Genomic DNA, 14,985 nt, shown 5'->3' on the forward strand with positions numbered 1-14,985 from the left:
GGATGTCGTATTCAGAGCTGCCATAAGCATGACAAAACACATCCCTCATCCCCTGACACTCCAGAATGTAAATGTAAATGGACTGCATTTATATAGCGCTTTTCTAACCATTGGCCACTCAAAGCGCTTTACAATATTGCCTCACATTCACCATTCACGCACACATTCACGCACCGACGGCGGAGTCAAGCATGCAAGGCGACAGCCAGCTCGTCGGGAGCTAACAGTCAGGGTTAGGTGCCTTGCTCAAGGACACCTCGACACTCAGCTAGGAGGAGCCGGGGATCGAACCAACAACCTTCAGGTTACCAGCCAACCCGCTCTACCTCCTGAGCTACTGCCGCCCAGAATCCACACGCACACGCACACACACACACACACACACACACACACACACACACACATCGTCCTGATGTATTTACCAAAACAAATGGCGGTTAAAGTTTGAAATGGGGGGCTTCCTTCCTGCAGAATACCAGGAAATCCTACTTAGCCACCGCCTAGAAACTACTGTATGTTACTGTATGAAAGGTTACTGTATGTTACTGTATGAGAGGTTACTGAATGTTACTGTACGAGAGATTACTGTATGTTACTGTATGAGAGACTACTGTGTGTCATTGTACGAGACATTTTTTTTAATATTTACTAAAAGAACGTTAATCGGAGATTCTTAATTAGTTAATCGTTGTTTATTGTAAGGATGAGTTCCACCGCCCTGCAGACGATCAGTGACGGGTAACCAGGACGGCGCATCCATCTGAGGCAAGGTCAAAGGTTAAGGCCGTAATGCACTAAGCGGAATTCCCGGCTCAGCCTGCCAGGTAATGACTGAGGCCCTTCCAGCAGACCGCCACAGAACCAGACGGTAAGTTCTGTTCCCTGGGGGTCAGGGCGGGGGGGCGGGGGGGGGGGGGGGGGCTGACCCCACCTTATTGATCGGTTAGAGGGAAACAAACCCTCATTAGAGAGAGGAGAGGGAGGGAGAAAGAGGGAGGGAGGGAGAGAGACAGAGAGGAAGAGGGAAAGAGAGAGACAGAGTGAGGGGGAGAGAGAGAGAGAAAAGGGAGGGAGGAGCGGGAGAGAGAGAGAGAGAGAGAGGGGGGGAGGGGGGGGAAGAGGGGGAGAAAGCGAGAGAGAAAGGGAGAAAGAGAAAGAAAGACAGAGAGAGGGAGGGGGAGGGAGAGCAGGAAAACCAACAGAGTGGCAGACTTCACCATAAAGAGTGGAGGACGAACGAGAGTGAGCATTAATCAGACGGTTGAATCCGCGATCAGAAGCAGCCGACCACATGATTCCCTCGCTGGAGGGGGGGCTATAAGCCAGCCCCCAGCGTCTGTCTCAGGGCTCAGGACCGGCGTGAACCGTGTATCTGTTAACGATCATGTTCTCCTGCGGTTCTTCAGAGACCGACCGCGCGAACCAAGGAAACATCAAATATGCAAAGTGTAGATTAAAAGGATAGCATCATCTCCAAAGAGGACACATTGTATGATTTCATCTGCCAAGTGAAACGTGGAGGAATGATTGACTAATAAGAGCCGGAGAGGGAGGCGGTCGTCAGGTGAACGCAGAAGCCAAGGTCCTGGATCGAGGCTGAAGACATCGGGTCCCGGTTGGAGATGCGTTCTCTGCCTTGAGGAGCCCCGTCTCTGTCCCTCCACCCTCCACCCTCCACCCGATAACTGGTCCCCTCCCTTTGCACCACCTCTCAATATTTACCCAAGTTCAATCCTCCTCAAAAAGAATAACTGCTTTTCTTTTGCCCTCCGTCCTGCAATGAGGAGGAGAGACTGAAACACAAGGAGAGACAAGAGGAGAGACCCAACGGGAGAAGGAGAGACACAAAAAGAGGATAAGAATTGAAGATACGGCTGTGAAGACCATTACAGAGAGAGGAGGAGCGGACGAAACACTAGTGAGGGGAGGAGGAGGAGGGACGGGGGAGGAGGAGAAGAGGGGAGGGAGGGAACAGGAGGAAGGAAGAGAGACACCAGAGAGGGAGAAGGGAGGGCTCCAGTGGGCCCCAGAGGAAGGGGAAATGAGGGGGGAAGGAAAAAACCACGGTCAGAGTGAAAGGGTGTGTGTGTGTGTGTGTGTGTGTGTGTGTGTGTGTGTGTGTGTGTGTGTGTGTGTGTGTGTGTGTGTGTGTGTGTGTGTGTGTGTGTGTGTGTGTGTGTGGCTCTGGGGGGGGGCCGGTGCATGCGTGCAGGGCTGCTGACTCACTGATCAAACAGATAAGGCAGCATGTTGGAGACATGCTTTGCCGGGGCTCTCTCCTGCACCATTAGCCTCACACGCATGCAGTATCGCTGCAGAGTCGACATACGTGTGTGTGTGTGTGTGTGTGTGTGTGTGTGTGTGTGTGTGTGTGTGTGTGTGTGTGTGCGTGCGTGCGTGCGTGTGTACGTGTGCGTGTGAGAGAGTGAGTAAGTGAGCGTGTCTGTGATGAAGGGGAGGTTATTTCTGGTCACAGCGTGTTTAAGGACAAGGCCAGAGTAATCCTCCGCTGTTTTTCTGTCAGCAGCGTGTGGTTTTCCACCAGAGTGTCGAGTTAGAGGCAGACCGGCTGCCTGTACGGTACGGTCCGCCTCGCTATAAACCACACCACGGGGAAGCCAAGAGCCGTTTATATGTTGACTGATTCAAATGTTGTGTAGGCCATACTATAGAATGATAGGGCTGCTCGATTATGGAAAAAAAATAGAATCACGATTATTTTGGTCATTATCGAAATCACGATAATTCAGACGGTTATTTTTGAGTTTGAAAACATGATGTATTTATTCAGGATGTCTCTCCCCCAAAAAAACTTTGTAACTGAGAACTTTGAATTTTCGCCTTAAAAAAATACACAAAATGGTCAAATAGAAAATGTTAAAATCAAAAATAATGTCCAGATATGTATCAAGCTTTTCTGCACTTTGTATAAAACATTTAATAAAAAATTATGCAGCGACTAAAATCGAAATCGTGATCAAAATTTGAATAATCACCCAGCCCTATAGAATGATTTATTGCTTGTTTTGTGAATAATAGAGGACATAAGGAACTTTAAAAAGAAAAATCACATACTAAATCGCAATATTGGTAGAAATAATCGCCCTAGTGTTTAGGATCCATCCATCCTTCCATTACTGCGGTGCGTCCGTCCGTCAGCCACACATCAGGGAGCCCGCCTGAAGCCTAATGGAGGCCTGGTGTTTGTTTACAGTCGCTCATTGATTTGAACATAATGAGTCCTCTTCAACACCGCCTCCATAATCACCTCCTCGCGGTCGACGCCAGAGGAACACAGTGTGGTCACGGCGGAGCCCACACAGACCCCTGAGAACCAGCCCCTCCCCCGGCACTGGGGCCAGAACAACAGAAGAACGAGGGCAAGAGAGGCCGGTAATGTATCCTGCCCCACTGGGACGAATGGTAAATGCACTGCATTAGTTTAGCGCTCTTCTAACCAATGGCCACTCAAAGCTCTTCACAATATCGCCTAACATTCACCCTTTCATGCACACAATGACACACACCGATTACAATGTCGACCACGCAAGGCGACACCCGGCTCGAGCGGGGGACAGTCAGAGTGAGGTGCCTCGCTCACCTAGGTCGAGCCCGGGATTCGAACTGGCAACCTTGCGGTTACCAGGCCACCCGCTCTACCTCCAGAGCCACATGCCGCCCATGTGGCCGTGATACATTCAAGCTCAACCCGGTGTTCCCATAGGTGCCCTCTCTCCCACAGCACCCAGTGGCATTTACAAGCCGGCTGCGGGGACGATGAGCAGGTGGCTCGTTAGAGCGGCAGGACCCTAACCTCGGGCTCGTTAGTGAGCGGGGGCCGCATGGACCCCCGGCTATGATGTCATCAGACGGGGCCAGGGGTCGCGGCCGATCACAGCGCAGAGCGGCGACACGCTGACAAGGCTTGAAAGGAACATTTGGAATTGGAGCGGGGAATAGGGGTTCGGGTGTTTTCGTCTCGAATGAATGCAGACGCAGATGAGGAGAGGTGAACTCCTTCAGACCGGAGAGCACGCAGATTGTAAATCGTACGCAACGTGCATTAACATGTCCACACGGGGACACAGTTAATACAAGCCATGCCTTTTCCCCTCTCCCGCTCTCAGGCGCAATGTCTCGTTGTATCGTAAATACACAAACACACCGATCAATACGTACACAAACAAGCCTCACAGGTAACTTCTGTCCGAAATCAATGTGGAGGGAAAAAACTAAGGAAAAACAATGCAGCAGAGTAACTAGCGCTAATCATTGCCATTCTGCCAGATACTCTGCACTTGTATTGATTTAAGAGGTATTCAGGAAAGCCGTTCTGGAGAAGTTCAGTTTCAGTTCACCCAGCTCTGAGCAGGAGTGGATCGTAGTGGAGCGCAAACGTCGGCCGTTAGAGCGGCTCAGAAGAGAGAGTGAGAGAGAGAGAGAGTGTGCAGTCGGCGGAAAACAGAGTCCTCCCCCAGAGAGTGGGCCGCTTCTGACGGGTCACGGCTGTCGGCTGAGAGGGAGTTTCGCTGAGGTGAGGCCGGGGCGGAGACGGGGCCGAACATCACGGGGGGCCGTTTGTTTCTTTAGCTCGCTGAGCGGTGTGTGATTCGGCCCCGTCCTCGCGACAGGTCCTTCGTAGGGTCCGGAGCCCGGGTTGGCAGGGCGTGGACGGGCGGTTGGGTGGGTCCAGAAGGGTCTCCATGGCGACCGGTCTGTAGGATTGTAACGGTGACGGACGCCGCCTCGTGTGTTCTGCTCTGTCTGATGATTGGCTCTGAACTTACTCGATGCTGCCAATCAGCGTTAAATAAGCAAGTAGACCGCCCGGCTCTCTATGTAATACTATTACACACTGTATGTAATACCATTAAACACGGTACTTAATACTATAACACTCTGTATGTAATACCCTTAACACTGTATATAATACTATTAGAGCACAGTCTGCAAGGATGCAGAGGATCTCTGTAACAAATAAAAACGAATTTAACATTGAGGGGCATTTAGCAGAAGCTTTTATCCAAAGCGTCTTACCACAAGTACATTTGTCAGAAGAAAGAGAAACAACAACATATCGCTACAGTCGGTGCAGTAAGCAAGTAAAGACGCAATGCTGTTGTTCTCAGCATCATGAGGCATCCTGCCTGAGGCTCCAATTGAGGACTGAGCTGGGATTGGTCCACTCTCCAGCGGGTTAAAGCAGCGTTCAGGTGTGAAACAACAGAGGTCCCTGGCCCCGCCCCCTGGCCCCGCCCCCCTGGCCACACCCCCTGGCCCCGCCCCCTGTCCTGTCAGCGCGGGGTGACAAACAGCACTCACTACCACAGCCAGGTCAACATCTCTCATTAATGTTGATCTGGGCCGGGAATAGAACCCGAGACCTCCAGAATAAACATCTAAAGGGAGCGTGTGACACCCATAAATACACTTCATACGGCCGCAAGGAAGAGTGGCCGCAGGCCCACGCCAAAGAGAGGCTCGCTTGTGTGTGATTGACTAAATCGACTGAGCAAACACACGAGACGCGCGCGCACGCACACACGCACGCACACACACACACACACACTGTGAAGTGCACTGGACGGGTTGTGAGGGGGAGAGGTGGGAGACGGGGGAGACGGCGGGAGGAATGTGTGCCCTCAACCCACTAATGCATCCAATCTCCTGGTGGGAGAGCACCTGACAGAGGGGGGAGAGGGGGGAGAGGGGGGAGAGAAATGTCCTGAGCGCTCAGCCTCGCTCCATCTCGCTCCGCGGCGGGCTGAGCGAGGCCACACAGCACACACTCTCTCCCCCCCAGGTCTGTTTGCCAGGAAACCATGTCCTCTAGCCCTGAGGCAGAGGGGGCCCGTCCGGCCCCCCCAGCGGCCCTGATCAGTCACCGACAGCCGGGGCCCCCCCCCCGGGGCCCAGGGGGGGGGGGGGGTTGGTTAGCTCACTGGCTAATGCTAAGATAAAGACATGGCGATTAGGGAGCGGGCAGCAGAAGAAGAATATGTAAAGAACAGAGTGTTCAGAGGAGGAGGAGGAGGAGGAGAGAGCTGTAACACAGACTGTAATCTCTCCGTCTCTCTCACTGTCTCCATGTCTCTCTCGTTCTCTGGCTCTCTCTATATATATCTAGATGTATATATCTATATGTAGGTTTATTATGATAAGGATGTGTATACAGGTATGTGTGTGCGCGTGTGTCGTTGCTGTTATTGAAGGCACGTGTGGTGCCGGTGAATACTGGATATGGTTATTTATAACTCGGTGCGTGTGCCAGTAATTTGGTGGCTTGGCCCGCGTAGTAATTACTACACGGGCTTCACAGGCGAGTGTGTGTTCTGCCACAGCACGACAGGAGCGCCCGGAATGGTGTGTGTGTGTGTGTGTCTTTGTGTGTTTGTAAGTGCGTATGTGTCTGTGTGTACGTGTGTGTGTGTCTGTATCTGTGTGCGTGTGTGTGTGTATTTAAGTGTATCTAACAGGGCTAATATCCCGTTTATTAATTTGCATTGTGTCAAGACAGTGTCGTTGACTTGTGCTTACACGTCACACAGAACCGCAGCATTGAATCGTTGATCTGCTCCTCACGCACCTCCACGGCCGCCGAAGCCCCGCTGAGTGTTAGCTCCCGGGCTAGGTAGCGCCCCACGCTTAGGACTCTCCCAGGAAGAGGAGGAGAAGGAGGAGGTGGAGCAGGATGAGGAGGAGGAGGAGGAGGAGCAGCAGGAGGAGGAGGAGGAGGAGGGGGAGCAACAGGAGGAGGAGGAGTGGGAGGAGGAGGAGGGGGAGCAACAGGAGGAGGAGGAGTGGGAGGAGGAGGAGGAGGAGGAGGAGGAGGAGGAGCAGGAGGAGCAGGAGGAGGAGGAGGACTGCTTTAGGAGGAGGAGGAGGAGGAGGTTGGCTTAGGAGCAGGAGGCTTGGAGCCAGACGGTTGAGGCCAGGAGGAGTGGGAGGAGGAGGAGGAGGAGGAGGAGGAGGAGGAGGAGGAGGAGGAGGAGCAGCAGCAGGAGGAGGAGGAGGAGGAGGAGTGGGAGGAGTGGGAGGAGGAGGAGGAGGAGGAGGAGGGGGAGCAGCAGGAGGAGGAGGAGGAGGAGGGGGAGCAGCAGGAGGAGGAGCAGGAGGAGGAGCAGGAGCAGGAGGAGGAGGAGGAGGAGGTTGGCTTAGGAGCAGGAGGCTTTGAGCCAGACGGTTGAGGCCACATGACTGTCTTTGGCTCGGGTCCTGTCCTCTAATAAACCCGTTGTGTTTATTCAATAGCATTATATAGGTCATCTGCTGGGGGACAGGAAGGGGCGGGCTCAGTCCTGCTGACGTAGACACTGAGGCCGAACCCCTTTTGAGAGGCCGACTAATGGAGTGTCTCGGTGAGAACGGCTGTACAACATCTCTGCCGGAGGAGAAACCGGGCAGGAACTTTTGACACGAGTACCTTCGGGGGCAGAGTTTAGAATAATGTTTAACTCGACAAACGGGATATGTGTGTGTGTGTGTGTGTGTGTGTGTGTGTGTGTGTGTGTGTGTGTGTGTGTGTGTGTGTGTGTGTGTGTGTGTGTGTGTGTGTGTGTGTGTGTGTGTAATAGAGAGTGTGAGAGTGTGTTAGAGTGTGTGTATCCTATGCAACCTATTTCTCTAAAAATAGGCAGAATCTATTAAACCAAATTGTTCTCCGTCTCCATGGAGACGGGGGAGCTCAGTTTGGTCCGATTGCAGGAATGGTTAGACGATAGTTTGTTCTGAGTACAGTTAAATGAACAAGACAATTTGGTCGGATTACAATAACAAGACAGTTTGGTCTGATTACAGTATCAAGACAAAACACTACATTTAACAGATAATGTTTCCTCCTGAAACCAAATCAAACAACAACAGAGTTTTATCTGCTGATCAAAACCAAAAAGTTATCGGAAAGTCATGCATTTGGGGAAATGGGAACCATTCTGGGTAATAAATGGGAAAATGCGAAGCTTAGCAACAAAGCTTCGTCTGCTCCTTCTCTCCAGCCAATCACCTGAAAGGACGTCGGGCCTGTGGCGTTGAACGGAAAATAATTGCCGTGACACGGAGAGTCACTATGCAAAGTGGAGAAATTGATGAGCCTACTGAAGAATTCGTCATTCGAGCAGTCATAGAAACTCTGGATCAACTCCCAGTTGAATTACAGAGACGACTGCGCTTCACCCTTAATTTGAGGTCCCCTGTCAATCATACAATCCCGGGAGGGATGTGATTGGTTGGCTCAGAACGCCTCCACCGTGGCCCACATAGCCACCCTCTTACAGTCTGCAGGAAATGCCTGCATATATGGGGACAGAACCCAGGAAAGTAGGCCATCTCTTAATGATCACGCAGTTAAAACTATTTGCCCACCAAAATGATGACGGCTGCCGGGTGTAAATCAAGACAGACATCGTGAGGGAGAGACAGTGGAGAGGAAGAGGAGAGGAAGAGGAGTGAAATGAGACACTGCAGATCTTTAGTGTTTTACAAGGTAGCCGGGATGGCTCCACACTTTATTGACTTGCTCTCTCCCGGAAGAACTCGCACTCTGCAACTTGTATCTAGGGAAACTCTATGGTCTGTGTGTGTGTGTGTGTGTGTGTGTGTGTGTGTGTGTGTGTGTGTGTGTGTGTGTGTGTGTGTGTGTGTGTGTGTGTGTGTGTGTGTGTGTGTGTGTGTGTGTGTGTGCTGCCTGTAGGAGGATCAATTATCAAAAAATGTTTTCCAGAATAACAATGTCGAAACTATGCATTGACCTTTCCACACCACCCACTCAGAGACTTTTTATTCAATTGTGTGTGTGCTGGTGCGTGTGTGTGTGTTTGTGCATGTATGTGTGTCTCTGTGTGTGTGTATGCGTACGTGTGTCTCTGTGTATGTATATTTGTGTGTGTGTGTGTGTGAGTATCTGTGTGTACGTGTCTGTCTGTGTATGTGTGTGTTTCTCTACCTCTGTGTGTAGGTGTATGTGTCTGTGTGTACATGTGTACGTGCGTGTCTATCTCTGCATATATGTGTGTGTGTGTGTGTGTGTGTGTGTGTGTGTGTGTGTGTGTGTGTGTGTGTGTGTGTGTGTGTGTGTGTGTGTGTGTGTGTGTGTGTGTGTGTGTGTGTATCTGTGTGTGTATGTGCATTGCATGTGTGTGTTTCTGTATCTCTGTGTCTATGTGTGTGTATACAGTATATATAGAGCGGGGGCAAACCTGGGTCTCTTTGTAGCGCCCGAGTGGCCATGATAAGGCCAGAGAAAGTGCGCTCTGATGTGGGTGACCGCAGACTGTGGTCGGTCGCTATTCATCAAGTCCAAGGACGGACTACACACAAGTGCAACATTCACAGAAACACACAAACTCAAGTACACACAACCACGCCGCCCCCCCCCCCCCCTACACAAGATACACATCAAGACACACACACACTCATGTATACACGTGGGTGCGCATACACCCAGTCAAACACAAACACACACACACAAGTAAGCACGCACACTCATCACCCCAAACCCTACAAATACAGATACACGCGCACACTAACACAACCACAGACATTCACGCACACGTCTACAGAAACACGTTCACACACACTCTTTAAAACCAGCAGCTCTCCAGAGCCCCTACACCAGGGGTCAGCGACCTTTTCAACATGCAGTGCCAGTTTGACATTTGCTCGTTAATGAGTGTGCCTTAAGCAACAATATATTAAAAATTAAGCTGATTTATGACACAGCAACCAAATACATTTCCAGAAGACCTGGAATTGTACTACTTCCATATAGTCCACAATCATGCATTAACATTTTAATGTTTTTTTGGTTGTTATATTTGCAACATGGGCTTATAAATTATAATTACATATGTCCCATCTTAAAACACCATTTTCAGAAACTCATTCAAAAACATATTTACACTGTGAGTAATGTAAAAAAAACGAGAATATATGAGAATGTCGGAACCATCCACATCAATATCTTTAAGACATGTACAGCTTTGCAATACCATGATTGGTCTGGGCGCGTCGCACCGTTGGAGGAGTCTTTCGGCCAGAGGGCGCAGAGAAGGTCTGCAGAGCGGAACCGAACGGGACCGTGTGAGACCGTGGGACGGTCTCACTAGATAGGGTCGGTTCCCCCTACAACAGATCTAGAAGGGGTTTTAAGGAATGCTTTGTCGGTCTAGAAACAGACAGCTGCTCACTGAGAAAAACTAAACTTAAAGTCGATGAAATCCAACCAAGCTCCTTCTTTACGACAGGCAGATGGACGGACGGGGGTCCGTTCGTCCCTTGGGCCCGGGGGAGGGGGAGGGGGGGGGGGGGGGGGGGCTGGCTCGCTAGCGAGTCACGGAGAGCCAGCCACGACGATCAAACGCTCCAAAAACAGCTTGATTGGCTCATTAGAGCTTTTCTCTGGTAACATTAAATATCAATTAGCGAGCTGATGCTCATTTGATGGCTCAGCTCCTCGTAGAGCCTGGAGCTAAACCCGTACTCAGAGAACCCGTCCTGGGACGGAGTCATCCGTTAGACCGACCGGTAAACCACTGGTGTAAACAACGTGGCTTTAGGATGACGTCTTCGTCATCATCATCATCATCATCTTCATCATTATCGTCTCGTTGTGGGCTGAACCGTCCATCACTACAACAAGCGTTTTTGTACACACACACACACACACACACACACACACACACACACACACACACACACACACACACACACACACACACACACACACACACACACACACACACACACACACACACACACACAGAGCAGTAGTGAAGGGGTTGGTACTCGGGTCACCCCCCTACCTGTAGCCCAGACGCTGGACCAACTGGACCGAACCAATCATAGCCGACTATGAGCTCTGACAAGAGGTCAGAGGTCAAATGATTACAATGGGAACAGGGGGAAATGTCCCCCAGCATGGCTCAGTCGTCCTAAAGGGGGCTCGCTCCCTCAAACACGTTCCTTTGCTTTGACGACGTCGTAGCGACAGACTGTACGTCACCTCTCCTCCAGCTCCCCTCCGCCGTTCGGTCCGCTCACACCCCGGCCAGTGCGCACCGAAGCGTGCCTGTGTATGTGTGAGTGTACGTGTGTAGGTGTGTTTCTGTGTGTCTATATGCGTGAGTGTACGTGTGTACGTGTGTGATCCTGGGTATGTGGGAGCGTACGTGCGTGCGTTTGTGTGTGTCTATATGTGTGAGTGCACGTGCGTGCGTTTGTGTCAGTGTGTCTATATGTGTGAGTGATAGTGTTAGTCTGTGACTGGGTCTCTGTGTGAGTGCGAGTGCATGTCTTTGTCTCTGCATGTGTCTGAGTAAATGTGTGTGTTTGTGTTTGTCTGTAAGATTGAAGCATTTCTGTGGTGTGTGTGCTATATGTGTGACTGTTAGTGTTAGTGTGCGCGTCAGCTGTATTTGTCTGCATTTATGTGTGTGTGTGTCTTTATAAAGACCTGACTAAAGATTTGTGTGGTTGCTTGTGTGTGTGTGTGTGTGTTCGTGTGTGTGCATGTCTATGGGAGGGGGGGGGGGCTGTGTCAGCAGATGTCCCCCAACACCAGGTGAGATTAATGGGGTGTAAAGAATGCCCGCCCGGAGCCCAGCGAGGGGGGGGGGGGGGCTGCCACCTATGTGTCCATACCTTACGCCCCGCCCACATCCTACACACACACACACACACACACCCGCAGGCACACACACCCACACGGTCAAAAACACCTCAAACGCACACACACACAAGTACAAAAACACCTCATACGCGCGTGCGCGTGCACACACACACACACACACACACACACACACACACACACACACACACACACACACACACACACACACACACACACACACACACACACACACACACACACACACACACACACACACAGTCAAAAACACCTCACATACATGCACGCACGCACAAATATGCCCAGAGACAGACAAACAACCTCAGCCTTAAAGTGGACGCCTGATGTCTGCAACACCCCCCACTGCTCCACCCCCACCCCCACCCCCACCACCCCCCCCACCCGTACTAAACCCCGGGCCAGACACTGCTCTTACAGTATCCCCCAACCGACGACCTCCACCCGAACCTCCGTCAGCCTTCCTCCAGCGCTGATGGGAACGCGCAACGCCGACGATGGAAAAGTACCACTCGGACGGGGGCGGGGGGGCGTTGAGTTCGGGGGGAATAAGGGGGGGCTGTGAGTAGGGGGGGGGGGGGGGGGGGGGGGTCCGGGAGAGTGCGGTGAGTAGGGGGGGATCTTGGGGTCCGACAGGGACGACTAGGGGAGGGGGGGGGGGGGGGGGGGGGGGCTCGCAGGCTTATGACTTCCTCACGAGGTCACCGAGACCCCCACGGCCCAGGTGACGCTCTAAGTATAGGCCCTGGTCCGTGTGGGGGGGGGTGAATGAACTGCCATGGGTCACTTTACAAAATGAACCAACATGTGTGCACGTCAACACAGCTACATTTGTGCAGACACTCACAAATACGTGCACGCACGCTTTTATGCACGCACGCATTCAGAATGGGAATTTTCCACGCATACACACACACGCTCACACTCTCCCACACACATTCACCGACAAACACATTTGCACATACACACAGACTCTAGTGTACTCTGATACACTGATAAAAGACACAAACACACATTCACACACACGCACACACACACACACAACACCGCAATTAATTTCCCCTTGGAATTGCCCCCCCCCCCCCCATCCCCCCATCCCAGTATCTCTTAAAAAAAAAAACTGTGACTCAAGCTCTCTTTGGTCGCCTTCAACCCGGCGCCATTAAAGCAATTTCATCCAAACATCTGCACAGGCCACTCACGACCGGCTCTGAGCTGCTGAGGCCGAGGGCAGAGGCTGGAGCTGAGGTTTAGGCTGAGTCTGGCTGGCTTTGTTACATTCCCCTCTGTACGGCTGCTGCTGGTCCACCACTTAGTCAGAGAGTCAGAGGCAGGATTACCCAGGGTGCACCTCGGCATGCACTTCCAATTCCCCTCCTGCTGGGTCGAACACAGGAGCAGGGAAGTACACCCAGAGGAGGCAAGGGAGAGGAGGGGAGAGAGGAGGGGGAGAGGGGAGGCCAGGGAGGGGGGGGAGGAGGAGCGGACGGGGGGGGGGGGAGAGGAGGGGAGGGAGGTAAAGAGAGGAGGCCAGTCAGGGGAGGAGAGAGGAGGTGAGAAGTGAGGAGAGGGAAAGGAGGAGAGAGATAGGAGAGGGGAGGAGAGAAAAGGATAGGAGAGGGGGGAGAAAAGGAGAGAGGCGAGGGACAGGGGGTGGGTGAGGAGAAGGGGAGGGGTGAGGAGGGCTTGTGCAGAGATTATATTGATTCATTGTTTTCCTTTCAACAGCCTCCTTTGATTGTTTGATTTCACGCAATTGGCAAAGATTGATGTGTGATGTGAAAAGACGCAAAAACGGCCTCAGAATCGACGTTCCCCACAACAAAAGCAGCCTACACGACGACAACAATAATAATGGATCAAACAAGCTGCGGAAACGGTAAATGGACTGCATTTATGTATCGCGGTTTTCTAACCAGTGGCCTCTCAAAGCGCTTTACAATATCGCCTGACATCCAGCCGTTCATGCACACATTCACACACCGACGGCGGAGTCAGCCACGCAGGGCGGCAGCCAGCTCGTCGGGGGCACAGGATGAGGCGCATGGCTCAGGGACACCTCGACACACTAACCAGGAGGGGCCGGGGATCGAAGCGGCAACCTTCCGGTGACCAGCCAACCCACTCCACCTCCAGAGCCACGTGATGCGTGGGATTTAATCTTCTGACAGAGGAAACACAGGTGAAGGTGGGAGGGTCCGGAACCTACCGGTGGGCCCGGCGGGGGTTAATGATCTGCAGGCTGCAGTCCAGCGACGCTCAGGCCTGTGGGAGGAAACAGAGGAGCGTTCAGGAGCGTTCAGGAGCGTTCAGGAGCGTTCAGGGCTGAGCGGCTGCTGGGAGCCGGAGGAGAGCCGCAACACGCACACGTGTACACACAAGGACACACACACACCCACAAGGACGCATACACACACACACACACACACACAAAAGGACACACCTGCACGCATACAAGGACACACGTGCACGCACACACAAGGACACACACGCACAGGGGCACACAAGTAAGGACACACACGTACGCACACACACACACACACACACACAAGGACACTCGCACACAGAAGGACACACATACATACACACACACACACACACACACAGCTATAGAGCAAAACTCTCTTTCCGTCATTATTCCTCACCCACACACTCACTCCGAGTCTCTCCCTCCGTATCTCTCCGTGTTAAGGCACATTTTCACATTTTCTTGGTCTGGCTTTTAACAGACCATCTATCCATCCGTCCATCCGTCCATCTATCTACAGAAGAGCCTCACATCCCTGTAGTAATGAGGGCAGGTCGAGCTGAGCTCAGAGCTAGCCCTAGCCCCCCTCCAACCACACAGGAGCAGAGCACCACATGAAGGCCGAGCTGGGCCAATGGCGCCCGCAAAGGGACCACCTTTCATCACCTGCCACCGCCGACAACATCTGAGCAGGGATGGCAACGGCGGTGTGTGTGTGACGCAATGCTGTTTGCGTCCGTGTGTGTCGTCGACACATGCACGCACACACACACGCAAATAAACACACACAAACACACACACGCAGGCACGCATGCATGCATGCATGCAAGCATGCCAAAGCACACACGCACGCAAACACACGTTGGCCACAGTCAGAGTCACGTCCAGAGCCAACAACTAGGGAGCGATAAGCTGGAAAGTGAGGCTTTCTGGTTTTGGTATGAGCGGGGGAGAGGGTAGCGGGCGGCCAAGGATCTCTGCCGAGCATGCACTGCCTCCTCCGTGCTCGGTTAATACTCTGCTGCACGGACAGCAGCAGCTGAAACAGATTATACCTGGAAGAGAGCAAGATGGAGACATAGATAAAGGCCGGCTT

General features: G+C 52.3%; 1 protein-coding gene across 1 annotated transcript in view; it reads right to left on the reverse strand.

Moving 5' to 3' along the window:
* LOC115531432 (thyroid hormone receptor alpha) overlaps positions 1–14,985 on the reverse strand; it is a 126,683-nt gene that overhangs the window by 64,598 nt on the left and 47,100 nt on the right. The window contains exon 2 of the mRNA XM_030340697.1: positions 13,851–13,906. The gene's annotated coding sequence lies outside the window, so the exon portion shown is untranslated. The remainder of the gene's footprint in view (positions 1–13,850; positions 13,907–14,985) is intronic.

The sequence above is a fragment of the Gadus morhua genome, chromosome 18 (assembly GCF_902167405.1).
Source record: "Gadus morhua chromosome 18, gadMor3.0, whole genome shotgun sequence".
Classification (NCBI taxonomy): Eukaryota; Metazoa; Chordata; class Actinopteri; order Gadiformes; family Gadidae; genus Gadus; species Gadus morhua.